This window comes from Thalassophryne amazonica, chromosome 18 (genome assembly GCF_902500255.1).
Source record: "Thalassophryne amazonica chromosome 18, fThaAma1.1, whole genome shotgun sequence".
NCBI lineage: Eukaryota > Metazoa > Chordata > Actinopteri > Batrachoidiformes > Batrachoididae > Thalassophryne > Thalassophryne amazonica.
The window spans coordinates 39,957,474-39,964,756 of NC_047120.1; the positions used below are offsets into that span (position 1 = coordinate 39,957,474).

Below are 7,283 nucleotides of genomic sequence, written 5' to 3' on the forward strand. Positions count from 1 at the left end.
TTCATGCTTGGGTTGTGCTCTGACATGCAATGTCAACTGTGGGACCTTATTTGTAGACAGGTGTGTGCATTTCCAAATCATGTCCAATCAACTGAATTTACCCCAGGTGGACTCCAATTAAGCTGTAGAAACATCTCCAGGATGATCAGTGGAAACAGGATACACCTGAACTCAATTTTGTGCTTCATGGTAAAGGCTATGGATACTTATGTGCATGTGATTCCTTATTGTTTTTATTTAATAAATTAGCAAACATCTAAAAAAAAACAAAAAAACAAACAACAAAAAACCTTTTCACATTGCTATGGGATATTGTGTGTAGAATTTTGAGGGGGAAAAATAACGTCATTTTGGATTAAGGCTGTAACATAACATAATGTCTAAGAAGTTAAGTGCTGTGAATACTTTCTGGATGAACTGTAAAAAAAAACAACATATATATATATATATATATATATATATATATATATATATATATATATATATATATATATATATATATATATATATATATATATATATATAAAGTCTCTTACAACCAAACCCACAATGTCATTTTGTTTCACTGCGATTTCCAAATGCAACTTAACAGTGGCATCAGTGCAACTCAAAGATCCAGTGACAATGTAAATTTTATACATACGCATATATATATATATACACATATACACACACACGACAACGTTAAAGCAAATGAAATCCTGTACACTAACTATGGAATTTAATCTACTTACCTGGTTTTGTATGCAAAAATCTTCCATCACTGAATTTCTCACTGCAAACTTGACGTAGTTTTGTGAGCTTGTACAGCACATTACTGCTTACATGCATCTCCTCACCCATCTCAGTCTTATTTCCTGTTCTCTGTTTTTCTGTGGTGTCGCTACCGAAACAATGAGAGAAAACATCAGCGTAGGAGAAATGGGAAATTTTCCCAACTGTTCTACACATCATTGCATTGCTGCCTTAGGGTATCTTTCCACATCTGTGACTGTAATTCATTAGCTCAGAACCTAAAAGCATGAGATGGGATGGATCGACAGGTTTGTGATTTTGAAGGTTATTTAACATTTTTCTCCCAGTGTTTGAGAATATTCCGACTGTGTTTGTACAAGCAGCACCCCAAAACCCTTGAGATTACATAATTATAATTATGTCCATAATGATGAGAGGCAGCTCTGTCACCATTTCAACAATGGATAACCTATGGACCTATGCTACTACAAGGCATGGCTTATGATTTTGTTTAGATTGTTTGGTTGGTTTAAGTCAATAAAATGTTAGTCCCAACACACAATGGAAATAGGACAAAAGCCTGATGACTAAGAATGATGATTCAGTGGTTTGGCCACATATTTCCAACAGGCACACAGTAATGAGATTATGAGGAATACTTAAAGGGGAACTCTGAGATTTTTCAACCTGAGTCCTATTTTTAGATGTTTTTGAGCTCAAATTTTCACTCTGGACAAACACTTTGACAATCAATCCAATGTTGTGTTAGAACACTAATATGTTCAGTCTTCTATTTGCAACAGGATTGAGCCCCTCATCAACAATAGACTTGCATGGGCTTAATGCAGAGTGCTGTTGCCAAAAAGGAAGACGGCTAAGGTAAGCCATCACCTGTATACTGATCTGCTTGAATTTTTGTTTACATTTATTAAGGTAAACATGTAGTATGTGTACCTCCATAGGGATCCTCTCCATGCTACCATACACTTACAGTAGAATGACATTTTCACCTATTTAACGAAGACAATAACCATTTACTTTGAGTTTTTTTTTTTTTTTTTGCTTGCCCCATAGGCTTATAATTGTATAGCTGTTTAGCCTGTGATGATGATAGAATTGTAAATTTTAATATATGAAATCTCAAAATATTAACACTGCCTTTCCTTTCCCTCCAGGTCACTGCTTTTACAAAGAACATTACACAGACAAGCCTGAGGTCATTGTGATCAGAGACAGTGACGACAAGGACAGCCTTCTATGGATATTTCTTCTGTAATTCTGTCTGTAATTTTTAACACAGGTACACTTCAACGATGAGAGACAAAATGAGGAAAAAAAAATCCAGGAAATCAAATTGTTAGATTTTTAAAGAATTTATTTGTAAATTATGGTGGAAAATAAGTATTCGGTCACCCACAAACAAGCAAGATTTCTCGCTCTCACAGACCTGTAACTTCTCCTTTAAGAAGCTCTTCTGTCCTCCACCTGTTACCTGTATTAATGGCACATGTTTGAACTCGTTATCTGTATAAAAGACACCTATCCACAGCCTCAAACAGACTCCAAACTCAACCATGGCCAAGACCAAAGAGCTGTCGAAGGACACCAGGAAGAAAATTGTAGACCTGCACCAGGCTGGGAAGAGTGAATCTACAATAGTCAAGCAGGTTGGTGTGAATAAATCAACTGTGGGAGCAATTGTAAGAAAATGGAAGACATACAAGACCATTGATAATCTCCCTCGATCTGGGACTCCATGCAAGATGTCATCCCATGGGGTCAAAATGATCATGAGAATGGTGAACAAAAATCCCAGAACTACACAGAGGGGCCTGATGAATGACCTGCAGAGAGCTGGGACCAAAGTAACAAAGGCTACCCACTATGCAGAGAGGGACTCAAATCCTGCAGTGCCAGGCGTGTCCCCCTGCTTAAGCCAGTACGTGTCCAGGCCCATCTGAAGTTTGCCAGAGAGCATGTGGATGATCCAGAAGAGGATTGGGAGAATATCATGTGGTCAGATGAAACCAAAATAGAACGTTTTGGTAAAAACTCAACTTGTTGTGTTTGGAGGAAGTCGAATGCTGAGTTGCATTGCAAGAACACCATACCAACTGTGAAGCATGGGGGTGGAAACATCATGCTTTGGGGCTGTTTTTCTGAAAATGGGACAGGGTGACTGATCCGTGCTAAAGGAAGAATGAACGTGCCCATGTATCGTGAGATTTTAAGCCAAAACCTCCTTCCATCAGTGAGAGCATTGAAGATGCAATGTGGCTGGGTCTTCCAGCATGACAACGATCCCAAACACACTGCTTGGGCAATGAAGGAATGGCTCCGTAAAAAGCATTTCAAGTTCCTGCAGTGGCCAGTTTCCAGATCTCAACCCCATAGAAAATTTGTTGAGGGAGTTGAAAGTCCATGTTGGCCAGCGACAGCCCCAAAACATCACTGCTCTAGAGGAGATCTGCATGGAGGAATGGGCCAAAATACCAGCTACAGTGTGTGCAAACCTGGTGAAGACTTACAGGAAACGTTTGATCTTTGTCATTGCCAACAAAGGGTATGCTACATAGTATTGAGTCAAACTTTTGTTACTTACTTTTGTTACTGTATACTTATTTTCCACCATAATTTACAAATAAATTATTTAAAAATCCAAGATCACATACAGCAATCTCAGGCAAGTTCATCTGGATGTGTTTTGAGTTTGTGGCCACCAGGGGGCGAGACGCATAATCATTGTGTACTCAATATCTTTACAAAGTCTTGTAAAGCTCAGAACCATAATAATTGATGGCAAGAATTCATTTTAACTTAAAAAATACAAAGCATAATACATATATATAATGCCAATAAACCTTGAGTACTTAAAGTGTGTTTTCTTGTGTATATGTATTTAGGAACAATTTCTGATCTGAACAAATTTTGGTCACCATTTCATGCTATACACCCATTTGACCAGGAGATGTCACTAGTAGGTCACTTCAGCTGCTCCCTTTTACTCGGATCGCTGCAGCAGATCCAAGGGAAGCTTTCTGTGAGGTTGTCCTTGCACTTGGTTAAAATAACAAGATTAACTAGGACTGCAAGCAGTCATATACGGGCCCTCGTTCCGCGCGACTGCCTACCCAGGCCAGTGGGTGCCCTTGTGACCACATGTGGGCATGTGCATGCAGGGGTAACCACTCATCACACAGTTAAAATTTTAAACAAATCACACAATGCATCAAGGAGTTATGACATGTTGATTGTTCATCCACTAGGGGGCGCTCAGTGTACAAACAGAGGGGCTGGGTGTGTTCAGGGGCCAACCGTCATACATGTGAAGTTTCAAGTCAATCAGGCAAAGCATGAAGGAGTTATCATGACTTGATGTTCTATGGCAAAGGGTCAAAATGGCGGCACCATAGCGGCCACACCCTTCAACATAGAGAAAAGCTTTCGATAACTTTTGTTCAGTATCATCTTTGGATGCTGTCAAAGAAATTTGAAGTGCATTGGACAAAATCCCTGGGAGGAGTTCGTTCAAATACAACATGTGGAAATCACGCCAAAATGAGAAGAAAATTCAAAATGGCTGACTTCCTGTTTGGAGTAGACTCATGGTGCAAGAGAGTTTTTTGTACGTCTATGAAAGTCACACATGTGTACCAATTTTCATCTCCCTACTCCAAGAAAAACCCCTATGTGGAGGGGTTTTTGAAAGTTTCAAGGGGGCGCTATTGAGGCATTTTGCCCCGCCCATGGGCGACGCCCCTATGATTTGTAAGAGGTTGTCATGCTCAACCTGTGTATCAATTTTCATGATGATGGGACAAAATTAAAGCCGTCAAAATGAAGAACGTAATTTCATGGCGAATGGGCAATATTCGGCACGCCGCCACACGGACGCCGTTACTCGTAACATCACGGCGTTCATCGCCTACGTTCACCAATTTGTTCTGCATGTTTTAGAAGTGGAATGAAGTTGATTGGGTTAAGTATGTGACATCAGGACCTCTTAAAGTAAAAATAGGACATTTCCCGCCACCACCGGGGGACGCTATGGCGCAGGTGGGAACTTAAGATATGCAGACGTTCAGGGCGGAGCCCTCATCATGTCCAGCAAGTTTGAAGGATCTATGATGATGTATGTGGGCGTGACAGCCGTTCGAAATGAAATGGCATTCTCCAAAAAGCTCGCCAAAGTTTGACAACCCCTAGCAGCCACACCTTTTGACTTAATTAGAATCTTTTGATAACTTTTGATCACCATTGTGTTGTGATGATTTTGACCAAATTTGAAGACGATCGGATAAAATCCCTAGGACGAGTTCGTTCAAATGTAAGTAGTGGAAATGGCCAAAAATGGCAAAAATTTGCTCAAAATCGAAACAAAATCAAAATGGCCGACTTCCTGTCGATATTTCACCATGACAGTAAGAGACTTTTTTGTGCGTCCTGGCATGGTAAATACGAGGGCTGTCCGTAAAGTATAGGTCCTTTTTATTTTTTATATGGATTTCATTCATATGTTTTTACGTCAGACATGCTTGAACCCTCGTGCGCATGCGTGAGTTTTTCCACGCCTGTCGGTGACGTCATTCGCCTGTGAGCACTCCTTGTGGGAGGAGTCGTCCAGCCCCTCGTCGGAATTCCTTTGTCTGAGAAGTTGCTGAGAGACTGGCGCTTTGTTTGATCAAAATTTTTTCTAAACCTGTGAGACACATCGAAGTGGACATGGTTCGAAAAATTAAGCTGGTTTTCAGTGAAAATTTTAACAGCTGATGAGAGATTTTGAGGTGATTCTGTCGCTTTAAGGACTTTTCACGGTGCGAGATGTCGCGCAGTGCTCTCAGGCAGCGTCATCAGCCTGTTTCAAGCTTAAAACCTCCACATTTCAGGCTCTATTGATCCAGGACGTCGTGAGAGAACAGAGACGTTTCAGAAGAAGTCGGTTTCAGCATTTTATCCAGATATTCCACTGTTAAAGGAGATTTTTTTAATGAAAGACGTGCGGACGGGTCCGTGCGGACGGGTCCGCACGTCGGGACGCAGCCGACGCAGCGCGGCGGCACAGGAAAAACACCTCCGTGTTTAACCATTTGTTAAAATCCAGTTGGCTTTTGATGGCTTTCAGTGGAGTGAGTATATGAGAAATTGTTTATCAGCTGGAGATGTTCCAACTTGTCCTTAAGGCTTCCAGCAGAGGTGTTTTTCCTGTGACGGAGCGTCGCGGCGGCTGCGAGCCGACGCTGCAATCCGCCCGCACGTCTTTCATTAAAAAAAATCTCCTTTAACAGTGGAATATCCAGATAAAATGCTGAAACCGACTTCTTCTGAAACTTCTCTGTTCTCTCACGACGTCCTGGATCAACAGAGCCTGAAATGTGGAGGTTTTAAGCTTGAAACAGGCTGATGACGCCGCCTGAGAGCGCTGCACGACGTCTCGCACCGTGGGAAGTCCTTAAAGCGACAGAATCACCTCAAAATCTCTCATCAGCTGTTAAAATTTTCACTGAAAACCAGATTAATTTTTCGAACCATGTCCACTTCGATGTGTCTCACAGGTTTAGAAAAATTTTTGATCAAACAAAGCGCCAGTCTCTCAGCAACTTCTCAGACAAAGGAATTCCGACGAGGGGCTGGACGACTCCTCCCACAAGGAGTGCTCACAGGCGAATGACGTCACCGACAGGCGTGGAAAAACTCACGCATGCGCACGAGGGTTCAAGCATGTCTGACGTAAAAACATATGAATGAAATCCATATAGTTTTTGAAAAAAATAAAAAGGACCTATACTTTACGGACAGACCTCGTATGTGTACCAAATTTCGTGAGGTTACGACGAAAAAAGCCCAATGCGGAGGGGTTTTTGAAAATTTCTAGGGGGCGCTATTTTGCGATTTTTCTGCGACCATGTGCGACGCCCCCAAAATATCGAATTTCGGATCCGGCCGGATGACTTTGGAAAGTTTCGTGAGTTTTTGAGCATGGGAAGAGGCCGAAATTTCGATTTCAAGAGTGAGAATAATAATAGTAAATAATAATAATAATAAACAGCGCAATTACAATAGGGTCCTCGTAGGATGTTGCCTACTCGGGCCCTAATAAATGGAATAGTTTTGACTGTGTTGAATGTTTGGTTTGCAAAGTAAAAGGTCAAATGATGTTGACGTCCTTTGGATTCTATGACACGTGACATATGTTATTGCTACTCAAACACATATCACTGCAACATTATTTTTTCTTCAACATAATGGAAAGCCTTGCTTATTGCAAGGCATCAAAAAATTAATTCGAACTCATATTGTTCCTCTCCACGGAAATCTTTAGTAAAAGGCGAAAGATTTATACGATTTGAAGAGAACCATGAGTTTACTGAAACTCACAGCAAACCGTGAAGCAACTGAGTCACGGACTTACACACTTGACTGATGGTGTCAAAACGCAAACACGGTTATTTGTTTTTTTTTTTTTTTACTTTTTGAACCAGTAAACTTAATATACGGTACGTGAACGCATCATTAAATTTCTTATTACGATAGCTATGTTTTTAAATGTT

The 7,283-nt window shown here is 40.8% G+C and overlaps 1 protein-coding gene and 1 non-coding gene across 4 annotated transcripts in view; both read right to left on the reverse strand.

The window, feature by feature from the left end:
- Positions 1–875, reverse strand: part of LOC117530473 (rho GTPase-activating protein 27-like) — a 49,498-nt gene extending 48,623 nt beyond the window's left edge. For 2 of the 3 annotated variants that reach the window (XM_034193381.1, XM_034193379.1), the window contains exon 1: positions 735–875. The gene's annotated coding sequence lies outside the window, so the exon portion shown is untranslated. The remainder of the gene's footprint in view (positions 1–734) is intronic. The other variant, XM_034193380.1, reaches the window with a different exon arrangement.
- Positions 876–6,983: 6,108 nt separating this feature from the next.
- LOC117531632 lies at positions 6,984–7,097 on the reverse strand. Its single transcript, XR_004566665.1, has one exon. It is a non-coding gene; the product is annotated as a U5 spliceosomal RNA (small nuclear RNA).
- Between the last annotated feature and the right edge of the window lie 186 nt (positions 7,098–7,283).